This window comes from Malania oleifera, chromosome 12 (assembly GCF_029873635.1).
Source record: "Malania oleifera isolate guangnan ecotype guangnan chromosome 12, ASM2987363v1, whole genome shotgun sequence".
Lineage (NCBI taxonomy): Eukaryota > Viridiplantae > Streptophyta > Magnoliopsida > Santalales > Ximeniaceae > Malania > Malania oleifera.
This window is the reverse complement of record NC_080428.1, coordinates 54239827-54256723: the sequence shown is the minus strand read 5'-3', so window position 1 is coordinate 54256723 and position 16897 is coordinate 54239827.

Below are 16897 nucleotides of genomic sequence, written 5' to 3'. Positions count from 1 at the left end.
AATTACCTACATCAAAATGACGACAATGACGATTAGGACCCCGTGGTGGTTCCTGATCGTCGATTTAACAGCAGATTTAACCAAAAATTGAGAAATTGAGAAAAAATTACCTTTCCCCAGGAGCAGTACTTAAGCCGTTCCCACGACAAATCTACTGTAGTAGAAATGTCGGTGGCGGAGTTACGAATCCAACGGCACCTTTCGTTTTCTAATTGGCGTTCGTTAGGCTGACGAAATCGAGGAGAGAAAGGAGGAGGACGAAGGCGAGAGGCGGGGACATGAGAGAAGCTGAGAGATTACAGAGAGATGCAGAGAGCCTCAACACAGACAGGTAAGTTTCTTTAACCTTCTTCTTTCTTTTTCTTTTTCGTTTTCGTTTTTTTTTTTAACTTACTTTTTGATAACTTTTATATATATATATATATATATATATATATATATATATATATAAACATATATATTATACTTTAACTTTTATACATACATATATTAAACTTATATATATATATATATATATATATATATCTTTATTCTAATTTTTTTTACTATTCTGTTATTTATTTAATTAATTTAATAATATTTAATTAATTCATTAATTAATTAATAATTACTCATGTTGTTTTCATACTATTTTTTTTTATTTAATACATTAATTTAATAGTTTTATAACCACTTAATTAATTAATAATTTTAATTAATTTTTTTTTAATTTTAAATTTTTTTTTCTCGGGTTATTACAATTTGTATTGCATTTAATTTTTATCTTTGGTATGTAATAATGCATGCATCTGCATGATATGATTGAAAGTTTGGTAATGACCATAGACTGACTGTAGGGAATCAAAAGACCATAGAATGATCATAGGAATCCCTTAAGCTTTAATGTCATACCTTTAGAAACAGGGATAAAACTTATTAGGTCAAAGAAAGACATATCTTGATTTTTCAAGAGGCTCGGTCGACCAACCTCTTGGTGTGTTAAATGCCTTGGTTGACCGAACATAGAGAAAGTCAACAGTTTGACTTGTCTTGGTCGACCGACCTGTTTTGAACTAACCTTTCTTGGTCGACCAAACTATGAAAATTGACCTTTCCACCTACTTGGTCGACCGAATTTATAGTTCAAAATCACTGTAGTCGACCGAACCTCATAAATGGTCAACTGGCCTTTTGCTTTGGTCGATCAAACCCACGAAGGGTTCAAAATCGTCATATAATGGTCGACCATCATGCTTCTCTGGACAACCGAGTTTTGATTGAAAATTCAAAGTTTACACAGGTTGGTCGACCAACCTTTGCCTTTGGTCGACCGAACCTCTCTGGTTGCCAAATTTTTACCGTGTTAAACAGAGGTTAATTTTAATTATATTTTATTAATCTCTTTCCAAAATTCCTCCTATGTCACCAACGGTCATATTTTTTAGAAAAACTATAAATACCCCTTTATAAGCTTAGATTAGCAACTTTGATTAGCCTAAATTTTCTCTCAAATCCTTTGTTAATCAGAGTTCCCCCAATCATATTTATTGCAAAAATCTCTTCTTTGGGGCAAAATTTTTCAAACAAAAATCTCCAACTCTCTTTCCATCCATTTATTTCAAAATTATTTTAGAAGATAGTATATTTATTTTGGGCAATTATTTTTCTATTCACATGCTATACTCTCACATACTATTTATTTTTCAAAATCATTTTTGAGAATAGAGCTTGGGTTTCTCCTGATTATTTTCATGATAAATATTTTTTGGAAGAAATTATTTATTGCACAAATATTTTTATTGAGCATAAATCTCAGCTTCTCCAAATATTTTTGGGGAACACATTTAACGTATATATTGTTGACTTTTTGAGTCCGATCCCTATTTTGATGCTAACAAAACACGAGTTACTTATGTGTGTATTTAGTGATTGAACAGATTATAATTCAACACACATATAAGTGGACTAAAAATGGAAGCCAGAATGGACAAGAAGACTATACACTCATGCGGTTTCCATTGAGTCTTGAAGAGCAAAAGAAAGACAAAAACATTTGTTTTCAATTGTATATGCATTTATTTTTATCATTTGGTATGTAATAATGTATGCATATGCATGATATGATTATATGCTCAGACAGAACCATATACTGACCGTAAGGAATCAAAGGTCATAGATAAACACTAGGGACCAACATACTTCATATAAAATCATCTTTTAACAACTAAAATCATACAAAAAGGTTTATATTGGTTAGGGTCAAAATTGGGGCAAAAACAAATGTAAGAACCCAACCCGAGATAGGTGTATTAAATAATTAAGGAAAAAGAAGGAAAATTAAAAAGGGTAAAAATTAGCAGGGCTCGTCGACGAGGCTTCTTTTCTCATCGACGAAGTCTCTTGTATGGCTCGACGACAAGATCCAATGGTTTTTCGATGAGGAGATGTCAAGGAATTTTGGGAAATCCTGAAATCTCAGGCATGTCGACAAGTCCACCTTGACGTCGACGAACTTCCTTCTACGGCTCATCGACGAGGACGCCGTCTCATCGACGAGTCTGGCCGAGTCAAGTTGGTTATAAATATCTTATTTCACTTGCTTAATGGTTAAGAAACCTAAATTCTCTCTCTCTCTCTAGAAGTCGAACACTCTTTCTCTAGGATTTCGGGTTGTCTATTGCCGGAATCAATGATCTGACGTTGCTACGTGGATCAAGAGGAGAATCTCTTCAAGGATAGAAGATTGGATCTTTATTTCAAAGATTTTCGAGTTTTGACCCAAAATCGATGTAAGGCTCTGAATCCGTTTTCGTTTAAGTAGATCTATAGAGAATAGTATTATAAGGAAGTATTAATTGTTCTTTATTGTTTAGGTTTTGGGAACTCGGTTCATAGTTTTGGAGTCGTAAAAGTTCGGGTTTTGGTATTCGGGAAAGGTAAGGGGATTTTGTTTATATCAATTATTTTTGAAATCAGAATTGGTAAACATGTAGTTTACTATTGTATGTATGATTTGACTACTTATTTGGAAAAATCTATCAAGTGAAAATATAAGATTTTTGGGTTACTGTATTGGGAAAATTTGGGGGTTTTGAGTATCGTCTCTATTTCTATTGGAAAATGGTATGTTGTATAAAACTATGATATTAAGATGATTGTGCCTATATTTGTATTAAATTGCATTCTCGAACTGAAAATGATACGATTTGTTATATACCAAATATGTGTACAATGAACTGTTGTATGTAAAATGTTGCAGGTGTGTGAAAACAGCCATGATAGCTAATTATCGTAAGTTAAGAGGTATAGGAACATGAGATCCAAAATTGTTCTAGGTTTTGTGAAATTTGCCACATCTTAGCTAATTACTGTGGGCAAACGCCATGTCTCGGCTAAATACCATGGGCGAGAGTGTCTGGCTGTATATCCGAGGGTTTGAAATATCGCCTGTTTGTTTTGGTTGGTCACCAATGGGTGTGAGTTGACATCGTATTAGTAACGATATCTTTGTGGGGCTTCATGTAATTCCAGGTTATCGGGTGCTCCATGTAATGCGACCGGTTTTGGCCGAAGAGTGTGACGATACTGACCGTATGTTTTGTATCGTATGTACTGGAACTGGACTGTGAAAATACTGGAACTGTATCGTGTTATGTTTTATATCGAAATAATACTTGTATGTCACACACTGATATAACTTTTTTCTTCCTTACAGAGAGGTGTTTCACCCCGATTGTACAAATATTTTTTAGGTCCTTCGAGTAGCCAAAACTAGTATCTTAGCATTCGGGAGCGTGGTTATCGGTTAGCTGCGTATAGTACTTATGTAAGTACGGATTTTGTAACCGAATTGTCATTGTAGGATTTTGTAGACACCCGGGCTACGTACTGTATTTGGAGCGTAGACTTTAGTTATGTATAGACTCTGGTATGGTATAATGTATGTATTAAAAAGAACATTTTCGCTACGTATGTGATGTGTGTGTATGTGTATGTGAATGTGTATAGGGTATACATGTACCCTACGGGGTTGGACCCTCATTCAGTGTAGTATCATGTATGCTTTAATTGATACAAAGATAGGTTAGGTTATTAAATTCACACCCGAGGCCCATCCGCGGGTTCGAGGTGTGACAACAAAGCCTTCAGTCGACCTTTAGTTGACCGACGTTGGATTTTTGGCTTAGTTAAAGAGCCTTGGTCGACTGACCCCTTATGTACTAAATGACTCAGTCGATCGAACCTGCCACGTGAGGCATGTACTGTGAAGCCTTGGTCGACCGAACCCACCATGCACAAATTGGCTTGGTCGACTGAACAAGCTAGAAGTTAACATGTTGACTTCCCTTAGTTGACCGTTTTGTTTTGAATGTATCTCCCTAGGTCGATCGAACCATAAAGTGTCTAACTCCCTAACTACTTGGTCAACTGAATATGTAGTTCAAGTCAGCCTTGGTCGACCGAACCTAGATGAGTAGCCGATTAGACCTTTGTCTTGGTAGACCAAACCCACGAAGGGTTCAAAATCACCCTGAGATGGTCAACCAAACTTGTAGTTCAAATTTTCCTTGGTTGACCAAACTTATATAAGTGGTCGACTGAACCTTGTCCTTGGTCAATCGAACCTCTCGAGTTGGTCAATTTTTTACTGCAAATAAACAAGGTTGTTTTTAACTAAACATGATTCAACATTTTCAAAATGACCTCCGTGTCCCCAAACGGTCTATTTTTGCCCAACTCTATAAATACCCCTTCATTACTCCAGACTAAGCACTTTTGATTAGCCCAAATTTTCTCTCTAATCAATTGTTAATCAAAGTTTTCCCAAAACATTTTTTTATTGTTAAAATCATTCTTTTGGGACAAAATCTTTTATGCAAATCTCTTCAACTCTCTTTCATGCTTTTATTTCAAAATCATTTTTGGGGGAGAGTATTTTATTTAGGGCACTTTATTTGCATATACTCTCACTTAACACTTAATCTTTGAAAAACATTTTTGAGAGTATTGCTTAGGTTTTCTCTTAGTTTTTCTTTGATAAATATTATTGGAAGAAAATTATTTACAACACAAGTATTTTCTTGAGCTTAAATTTCTAGATTCTCCAAATATTTTTTATTTGCAAATATATTTATAAGAGATCATAATACTCATTTTCCATATATTTTATTTGTGCATAGATTAGTTGATAAGCACATTTTCTCTACTGAGCATAACTCATATCATATTAGAGTGTATGTATATGAGCTTTAATGATGTATATCTCTACATGTATTTAGAAATATGCTTATATGTACAAAAAATGTTTTTAATGTACCGGTTGAGTTCATCCCGTTAATTGAACTCGGGAGTCTCAGCCCCGTAAGTGAGACCGGTTGGGTTCAACCTGCTAATTGAACTGGGTGTCTCCACCTCGTAAGGGAGACCAGTTGGTCTCAGCTTAGTAATTGAGCTGGGGTTTTTCTCGCCCCGTAAGGAGAGGATAGAAATGGTTTCTACTCCACTCGTAAGTGAGCAGAGATAGTGGAATCCTTGGGGAGTATGCTCAAGGCGGAGACGTAAGCAGTTTTTGTCGAACCTCGTTAACAAATCTCTATGTCTCTCTCTCTCTCTCTCTCTCTCTCTCTCATTTAAATTCATGTACTTTACTTTCTGCACATGTATGCCTATTCATATTTACTGTTATAACTATTTGCATACACCTATATAATTTGAATAAGATACTGCAAACTTATGTGCTTGTTTTCACTGCTTAAATTATTTTACACACACGCTTGTACTTTTGAATAGGATATGATATGTGGTGAATCGGGACATAGTTTAAATTAGCCAAAAAGTTTTGAAACTCAATCCACCTCTCTCTTGGGATCACACCAATTCTAACATATATATATATATGTATATATATATATATATATTCACATATTTTATTTGTGTATTAATTAATTGAAAAACTCACTTACAGACTGAGCATATTTCATACCATATTAGAGTGTGCATTTTATGAGCTTAAATGTATACATCCCAGCTTATTGTTTGAAGCATGTAATATGTACAAAATTGTTTTTAATTGACCGGTTGGGTTCAGCCCAGAATTGAACTAAGGAGTCTTCGTCCCGTAAAAAGATGGGTTCGGTTCAGCCAAAAATTGAACTAGGGTGTTTTCGCCCCGTAAGGGAGATCACTTGGGCTCAACCTAGTAATTAAGCTAGGGTTTACCTCACCCCGTAAGGAGAGGTTGTAACGGCTTCTGTTCTGTCCGTTTAAGTGAGCAGAGATAGTGTAATCCTTGGGGGGTATGCCTAAGGCAGGGACATAGGCTGGTTTGGCCGAATCTCGATAGCAAATATCGTGCGTCTCTATCTTTTTATCTTATTTAAATTTCTACACTTTAATTTCGAAAATGTATGTCTATTTATATTTATTGTCATAACTGTTTGCATACATATATTTAATTTAAATAAGATATACTCCACACATGTATGTTTGTTCTTCTTTGCTTAAATTATTTTATATACACGCATGTACATCGAATGGGATATGATTTGCGGTGAATCAGCGAAATGTTTAATTTAGCCAAAAAGTTTTTTAATATCCAATTCACCCCCCTCTTGTGATTACATCAATTCCAACAATTGGTATCTGAACCTGGTTGCAATAAGTTTAACCTCTATTTGCATAAAGATTGCAATGACTCATATTCCGTGTATCCCTGTTTTGAGGGTCGTCTCTTTGTATGTAAAATAATTGGTAGTATAAGACTATTTAAAATTTTCTCCATTCCATGCATGCCTCACATTTTTGAATATATTATTTTAAGAAGTAATAGCTTACAATTTTTAAATATTATTTTTTAGAAGAAAATGAAGCGTCTTAGTTGCGAAAAATATTTTCTATTTTGTGTTTTTTTAGTTTTTCAAAAAATTATAAAAAATTTAGCTTAATTTTTTTAGCTTTTCAAAATTCCTATTAAAAAGGTAAAAAATAAAAAGTCAGTTTAAATGTACAAAATAAATTTTTATTTATTATTATTAAATTTTAAAATAATTATAAGAAGGCTTTATTTTTCAATTATCCAAAAATTACACAAGATAATATATAAAATTATAATTTTGAGAGTTGAATTTGAATTTTTGTGAATTTAGTAAGAACTCTATACTTAATTCACATGTATTAAAGTTTAGGATTAGAGCTTCACATTCTTATACGTAAAGTAAGATTGTAACGACTCATATTCGGTGTATCCCTATTTTGAGGGTCATCTCTTTGCATGTCCTCCATTGGTTTATTGTACAGATTTAGGAGAACCAGTATCCCCAAGAACTTTACCATTTAAAAACCCCTGGGATTTCTAAGCATCTAAAATTGAGGGTAACCACTAACATTCTTTCGATTGCTCTCATATCTATGTGCACTAAATCATAAGGATACCATAGAAAACTAGGAGTATATTCTAATGTGCAAAGATGTGCACATACCACAAATGCACAAAATTCTATTTCAAATATTCCAATATTGCAAATGGTGGCTCATTCATTGCAGTGACTATTTACACAAGATAAGATCATAGTGCAACATTATGGGAAAAAAACATCAATGGTTTACTGTGACTTTTCTAGAACTGTTGGTTGTTTTAGAAGAAGTCATAGAAAACCCTTGATGAATTTCTGCTTTCGGCTGTGAGTCAAAACTCCAAAATTCTAATTTACTAGTTGTATTTTACTCCGCTAAGCATCCTATATCCGATCGTTCTTACATCACCTAGCCTACCCATTCCTATCCTCACTTTACTTCATGCCTATACTTTGGTAATAATTATCACTAGAGTCTACAAAACCTATATCCATAGCTTTGACACCAACTGTAGCGACTCGTAAAATTTTGCTTAAATTTCTCCAACACCACTTGTAATAACCTAAATATTTTATATTATAATAATCACTGAAACAGACAGCGGAAGACCTTAAATGCAAATTAACAGAGTACTAAACTATCCCAATTTAATAATATCATTTCCAATATCATAATTAACACCCCTAAAATTCTAAATACATCAAAAACATAATTTAATAAAGATCTATTCTAAATAAAACCTTCTATCCCACCCACGCTTCATTGTGCTACTCTGATCACTATTATACTCCATATGGCATTTGAAAAACATTGGATAATCATGGGGTGAGACACCTCTTAGTAAGACAGAATATATTATTATGAGTGTGTGGCAATATGAGTTTTAGTATAGTAAAAACACATCCAATAATTAACTTAACTTTATATGCATAAAAGAACCTCCCCGACTGGATAATCACACAACATCATGAATTAACCTCACATGATCGGGTTGTGCGGTCCGAAAACTAGACTTAGTCATGGCTGGCCTACTACCAAGTTAAGTTAAAACTATAACTATGTCTGTAACCTTAAGTACGATTTGCCTACCCAGCTGGTCCGAACTTCAAGGGGTAACTCTACTCTTCACTGGCCAAATCGACTATATACCCCCCAACAGTTTCACAATAGTGTGGCTGCATCGGTATCTATGAAGCTACGGTACCAAGCTTAACTCTAGTCCATCAGGGTTCTTAAACCATATAATGTGATTTATAAAATAATACATTAATATAATCTCAATTTCACAATTCAGTATAAAACTATCATGCTATAATTTTGTATGTATAAAACACAATCATGCTGTAATTCTGTATAGAACACTGTCATTCTGTAACTCTGTATAAAAAACTATTATATTGTAATTCTATATAGAACACTATCATACTATAACTCTATACAAAAACTTCGTCATATCATAACTCTATATAAAACATTGTCATACTATTACTCTGTATTAAACATGGTCACTCTATAACTCTATTAAATTCTATCATACTATAATTTTGTACAAAAACACTGTCATATCATTATTCTGTATTAATCTTATGCCACACAATTTGAGTTAATAATTCATAATATAATATTCCGCATGGGATAACAATATTTTCTGCTGAAAAGTAATTGTTAGAAAAGGTGTATTCCCAAGAGAGGAGGGGGGGGGGTGAATTGGAATTTTAAACTTTCTTCCTAGGTTCAACTAATCCTACAATCAGAGAGAGAGGATTTGTTATCGAGGTTCAGTCAAACTAGCCGACGTCCTCACCTTGGGCATACTCCCCAAGGATTCCACTAACCATACTCACTTAACGGGTGAAGAAGAAACTGTTACAGTGAGGTAAACACTAGCTACACTTTAAGGGAGGAGCCAAAACCCAGCAATACTTTACGGGCGGTGCCAAGACCTAGCACAATTACTAGATTGAGCCAAACTAGTCTCCCTTACAGAGCGAAGACTTCCCAGTTCAATTTACCGGACTAAACCGAACTGGTCTCCCTTACAGTGCAGAGACTCTCCAACTCAATTCATGGGATGAGCTGAACCGGTACATAAAATAATTTTTTGTACATAATACATACTTTTAAATACAAGCAGAGATGTACACAATGAAACTCAAATATGCACTCTAGTATGACATGAAATATAGGCTCAGTAGAGTAAGGTTGTTTTTCTCAAAATAATATTTTCAATCTTTGAAAGATGATGTATATAATAAATACTTCAAAGATTTTAAATCCAAATAAATATTTCTCCAAAAATATTTTTTCAATAAAAAGCAGGAGAACCTAGGGTGTTTGCTCATCAAAAAATATTTTTTGCAAATATAAGATCTTTGATTAAAAAATGACGTATGCAATGAAAACTTTAAAGATCTTAAACCCTTAAATAATCTTCCCAAAAATGATATTAAGAACTATAGTTCCAGGGAAGCAAGGGTTTATGCTCAAAAATGATTTTTGCAATAAAGAATATGAGCTTATGAATCTTGCAATGGATGTACAAGATTCACATGCAACAATGAGTTTCCCAAAGATATTTATCAAGAATAATATGGAAGAAACTCAAAGATTACTCTCAAAATGATTTTCGAAATTAAAAGCTTAAGTGAGAGTAACTACTTTCGAGTAAAATAAATAAATGCCCAAACAAAACAAATGCTCTCTTTCAAAAGTATTTTTCTAATGAATGAAAAGAAAGAAACTGGGAGAGAATAAAATAAATTTACCCCAAAAAGATTTTGCAATAAAAATAAAAGTGGGGGAACATTGATTAAAAAAAATATTTGAGAGAGTTTTGAAATTAATCAAAGTTGCTAATTGTGCTAATGAAATGGGTATATATAGAATTTTGGGATTTTTGATCGTTTGGGGACATGCTCATCATTTTGAAATTGTTTAAATAGATAATTAATGACGTTTAAGCACTGGAAATTAGACCAACACAAGAGGTTCGGTCGACTGGTGCTAGCGTCGGTCGACTAACCTCATACAAAAAATTTGAATTTCTTTACAGATTCAGTCGACTGTGGAAGGTGCCGATCGGTCGAGCCAAAGGTAATTTCCGAACCTTCGTAGGTTCAGTCAGCCAAGGCTAAAGTCCGTATGCCAGGCATCAAAGGTCGGTCGGTTGAGGCCATTTTGAACTACACTGACCGGTCAGTTGAGCCTTTGGCTTTGGCCAATTTTCTTAGGTCGGTCAGCTAGTCATTTTAGTTCAATTTGGGGTTGGTCAACCGAACATGACCAAAAATACAATTTTGCCCTTAGGGCAAGTTCGGTCTGTAACGACCCCAAAAATAATATACATGGAGGTGTAAAAAATAAATAAATTATTAATTAAATAATATAATATAATATGATAATAAATTAATATAATATAATATAATAATAATAATATAATATTATATATATATATATATATAATAATGCTTACAGAAGCATCCTGAGAAATCAATCCCCCCCTCCAACTATTTCTCTTATCTCTCTCTTTGTCTCTCTCCTCAAACCCTCTTTCTCTTTCTTTCTCTTTAATTTCTTTCTGTCTATAAGCCAAATCAAAAAACAAACACCATATTCGGGTCTCAGCTTCGCTCCTGAATACTTTAATCGGAGTGGATTTGTCGTTGGGACGTCGTAGGCACCACTCCAAGGCTAAGGTAAGGAGAATTAATTATTTTAGTTGTTTTTTAAGATTTGCCTATTAAATTGGAAAATAAGAATATATTGATATCAGGTTGATTGTTTTTTCAAAATCTAATCGGTTAAACTGGATTATGTGAGCCTAGGGATGTTATAGCAGTTGTTATTCAAAAGTTGATCTGATTAAACTAAAGTATATGAATACCAGGTTTTGTGCTCCAAACGCTACAGACATCATTTTAGGATCCTTGCAGGCATATCTTCGGCAAACAGATAAGGGGAATAGATTATGTCAGGTATTTTCTAAAAATTCACCCGATTAAAATGAAAAATATAGTTACAAAGTATTATATATATATATATATATATATATGTTTTTGAGAATTCAGGCTTGTGGAAATGAGAATTTTGAATTATTACTGTTATATATATATATATATATATATATATATATATATTTGGGAAACAGGTATTTTAAGGTTAAGTAAAACCCTAGAGATGATTACACCATTACTGTTGACCTTATAGGTCACACCTGGTTTTGATAATGATAAATACGATTGTTTTTAATGAATATCCAGTTCATGTGCAGGCCTATATTTGTAGATACATTGATGGTGTGTGAAAGCTTAAAGCTAGAAGACCAGTTCACGTTTTTCAGTTGTAATATATATTTAGTAGTCAAATTGGTCTGTAATAGTAATTAAGATATTTGGTTTGTAATAAGCACACACAACACATGCATGGTTTATTTTGTAAGCTCAAACCAAAAAGTGACAGTAGAATGACCTTAGGGAGGTCGACCGACACCGGACTTTTTCGGTGTCTTAATTTTGGACATAAATAACCTTAGGACACACACATTTGCACATATGTTTGTTGGGCACTTGAATAAGGTTTGTATGTTTCAAAATGGGACCGAAATGCACACTTGGTGCACTTTCGGTCGACCGAACCAGGCAGTTCATTTTGCCCTGGTCGACCGAACCAGGCCTGGGTTAACAATTGACCAAGGCCTTGGTCGACCGAATTAGGTAGTTCAAAAAGCCCTGGTCGATCGAAACCCCTTGGGGTCAAATATTTGACCATCTGGTCGACTGAGACAAAAATGAACTCTAACTACCTGGTTGACCGAGGCTCCTCGGGAAAAATCCCAGCGGTCTGGTCGACCGACTCAACCAGTTCAAAATGGCCTAGTCGATCGAACCTCTAAGAAATGGAAAATCACCTTTGGAAAAGGCCTTTCGGTCGACCGACCACTTAGTTCAAAATTCCCCTAGTCGATCGAACCATATGAGACTTGGTCGACCAAAACATTTTTGGTCGACCGGACCTCTCGGGTTGCCCTGATTTTTACCGCAGTTGAATATTTTTTAAACAGGGCTAAAATGCTTTAAACATTATTAAACTTCCCTAATAATACCCAATAGGTCCCCAACAGTTATATTTTCTCCTATGCCTATATATATAAGATCATTTTGTGAAAATGAAAGGGGATTAACCACTTTGATTAGGGGAGAATTCTCTAAAAACTCAAAAGCCTATACTACTCATTTTTTAGCCTCATTCACTCATGCTTATCGTTTATTAGTGCCTACATCATTTATAAGTGGATTGAGTGTTTGTTTTCATTGGTTTGCTCTCCTTACCTTGTTTGATTGATCTGACTTTATTGAGAGCTAAATCTTAGTATTCTTAGGGGACTTTGTTAATAAGTCTCTCCTAAGAAGGCTTTTATAAAACTTATGTACCGGTTTAGCTCATCCCATGAATTGAGTTGGAGAGTCTCTGCACTGTAAGGGAGACTAGTTTGGTTTAGTTCGGTAAATTGAACTGGGAAGTCTTCGCTCCGTAAGGGAGACCAGTTAGGCTCAGTCTAGTAATTGTGCTAGGTCTTGGCACAGCCGGTAAAGTATTGCTGGGTTTTGGCTCCGCCCGGAAAGTGCAGCTGGGGTTTACCTCACTGTAACGGTTTCTTCTCCACCCGTTAAGTGAGTATGGTTAGTGGAATCCTTGGGAGGTATGCCCAAGGTGAGGACGTCGGCTGGTTTGACTGAACCTCGATAACAAATCCTCTCTCTCTCTCTCTCTCTCTCTCTCATTTACTTTCTGCACTTTAATTTCCATTTGTGTATGCTTGTTTATTTACTGTTAGACTTATTTGCATGCACACATGTAATTTAAATGAGATATGCTGCACTCGTGTATGTTCGCATTAATTGGTAAATTATTTTACATACACGCTTATTCTTTGAATGAGATATGTTTTGTGGTGAATCGACACAAAGTTTAAATGAGCCAAATAATTTTAAATACCAAATTCACCCCACTCTTGGAATTACACCATTTTCATCAGTTGGTATCAGAGTTTGGTTACAATAAGCTTAACCGCTATTAGCATAAGGATTACAACGACTCATATTTGGTGTTTCCCGTTTTGAGGGTAAACCCTTTGCAAATCCTCTACTACTTTTATTGTAAAGATTTTTACCATTTGATCATTGAAAATGATTTTTTTTTTAAATCAATTGATTGGAGGTTTTGGAAAGAGTTTGGCAAAGGAAATCATATCCCATTGAAAATGTTTTCAAAATGCATAGTTTCCCAAAATTTAAAAATGATTTGTGCTTGAAATAAATTTAATGCATATCATTTGAGTGTCATGCATTTGTTATATTATGCCTTAGTTACTAATGCTTTTACAAAGCTTAGGATTTATACTAGTGCTAAGTTTTTGGGAAATTTTGAAAAGTATGAAAAGACCGAAAGAGGAGAATGTCACTCCTAGCTTAAACGATTAAAAAGGTTTAAAAGGAAAAGGTTTATCTCTATCCTTCTACTTTATTGATTATTTAATGCCATGATTCATGATGCATATATCGTGTTAAATTTTTTATAGATCATGTGATATCAGTATGCCATCTTATGAGAAGCTAAATAGGAATATTTTTTACACTCATAAGATTTTAGTTAGGATATGTTATCGAAGGGGTCATAGTGCTCTAAACACTTAGAAAATGTTTTGTGCTTAAATTTGTAAATCCCCTTTAAATGGATAAATGAGTATTCATTTAAAGTAATTTTAATGCTATATATACTTTTGTATGAATATCTTGAATATAGCGTATCTTTGTCCATCTCATGGAATTGAGCTTTAGGGAATCAATTTTATACTATAAATCATATAAACCTAAACTCATAATGGAGCTTAAATGATCAAACCTTTTCAAATGCTAAATCAAGTTTAAAGAATTCATAAGCTCATTCTCATATTAGAAAATACTAGCTAGTTATGTCAAATACTGTTAATTGAATATAAATATTATGACTACATGACTGAGGGGGAGTAGCTTTAAGTTCGTCTAATGTGCAATTTATTGTGTTGTGCTAAATTTAGAAATATTTTTTTCTCCATTTACATTGTATTATCTATATGAATTAAATACTACCATCCACTACTTGCTTAGAGTTTAATAATATTTGATGGATGGATTATATTTTTAACATAAACTGTTTTAAGCTGAATGCCACTATCCATGATTTGCTGAATGATTAAATTTCTTTGATGGATGGTTTATACTTTGTATGAACTATTGATTGAACTATTGAGTTGCATGCTTTATCTGGAACATCAATTGCATGGCTGATGCAGTATTGTGAATGTCATGCTGGTAGTTGATTTAAGGAGTGCATGCTATTTGTATGGAATGCCATCTGCAAGGCTGTAGTAGAACTTTGTGAATTGCATGCTGTAGGAACTCCTAGGATGTCTGGTACATGCTTTTGTGATATGTAGATTTGGGAAATACTCTATTTACAGGCGGCATGCTGCCAAAATTTCATTAGATTTTCCTAAATTTTTAAAGATCATAAAACATGCGCTAAGATGATTATGATTTGATGCATGCTAAATTTTTTTTTTTTTTAAAGATGAGTGAATAATAAAAGAATTTTAATTTTCATCCTTGATTGAAAAAGCATGTTTTGAAATATTAGGAAAATGCTCTTTCAAGAATACACAAAGGAGCTGAGCTCCAATTTTAGAGAAAGAGTACAAAGGACTCATGTGCATCATGCTTTGCCTTTTGAATATTAAGGCTCATTTAAGAACCTTGAACATCATATCCAGCTTTTAAAGCTTTATGTTTAGATATGAATTGTTCTAGGGTTCATAAGCTTTATAAAATGCCTTAATATATACTTTCGATGCATGAGCGTTCTATATATAAGGAAGACTATACTGGTCAAATGATAAAATGCCCTTGATAGATATCCAGTGTAATTGCTTTGGAAAGAGTGCTTATACTGTTTTATATGCTTAAGTGGAATTAGTCCGTGATTTGTATAAGCAGCTCATTTCTTCTTTCTAGGATGCTAAATAATTTAATATGTTAGTACATGTTGAATTATGTGATAAATTGAAAAACATGTACACATTTTATTGTACTTTCACTTAGGACCTAAATGGTAAAACATCATCCTTGTAATCAAACATCATATGCTTTGATGATGGTCCATAAACTAGGACAATTGCATGACTTAGGGGAAGTTTTCGTCTTGCACACACTCATTGTGTATTTTGAGTTGTGTCATCCTTATATTGATCCCCCATTGCATAACTTTTGAGTATAGCCTTAAGTGGCTATCGTGTATTAAAACGAAATACAATATGTCATGCATATGTGCTAAATGTCTAAAATTTGCTACATACTGAAATCCTTTGAAAGGATGAATATATGATGAATGCTCTTAAAAAACATCATCTTGGAACTAAACACAAGTATGTATGCATGCAAATATACAGGGGAGCACAAGCCCCATCCTTATGAAAAAGGATAATAATCACATGCCCCACAGACTCATATGTGTTATTGTTTTTGCCTTTTTAAGTCCTGAAGTTCTTCTAGGTTCCTTGAACATCATATCTAGTTTCCTATTATATTTTTTATATGGATTGTTCTTGGGGCGTAATGAACACCTTGCACATGACTTAATATTAGACTTTTGGGGCATGTGTGTGTTCTAGAAATGGTTTTGCTAGTAAAATATAAATTGTTTAACATATATCCAGTAAAATATGTTAAGAATGAAAAATAGTACTTATACTATTTAAACTCTTAATGAATTTTCACAATCAGCATCAGTATAAGTAATTAACAGAATCTAAGCACGAATTCAAGTTATCTTGTTGTGCTTACCCACATGGTTAGCTTTAAATTAAAAAAAATTTGTGGCTTGTGTGTTTAAAGCATAAATGATGTCTCTTGAATATCTTAAATGAAAATATTTTGCCTAGCCACAGTATCTTTGAAATTACCATATGATCTGGTATTGAATGTTTTGTATTTTAGGATCAATATAGTTGGTTTTTTTGGTATATCATGAGTTGCTCTTAAATGCTAAGTTAGAAACACATTGCTTGCATGATCTTTAAAGTTTCTTTTTCTGCAAGCACAATCCCTAGTATTTATTGATAATCATATTTTAATTGTAGGAAATGAACGTATATATAATCTATCTTATTTCTTGCGTGTGTGATTAAATGAACTCATGACATGTCCTATTAAAACTGTTATACAAATTTTGTGTCATGAAGTTTATATATATCAATTTTTTTAAAGGTGTTGCATAACTAGTCCATTGATTATACATGAAATGCATGTGAACTAGTTAGATCGGTTTTATACTCAAACCTACTTTTTCATATGCCGCATGCTTTAAATTCCAATCTTTTGCGGGTCTTATATAATGCATAAACTGCAATGGTTTGAGGATATCTCTAGTCTAACCTTGTTTATCATGTCATTTTTTTTAATGACCAGTTATATTGTTTTATGTGAATAATTGCCAAAAAAGGGAGAGAATCTTTTGAGTAAAATAAGAATTA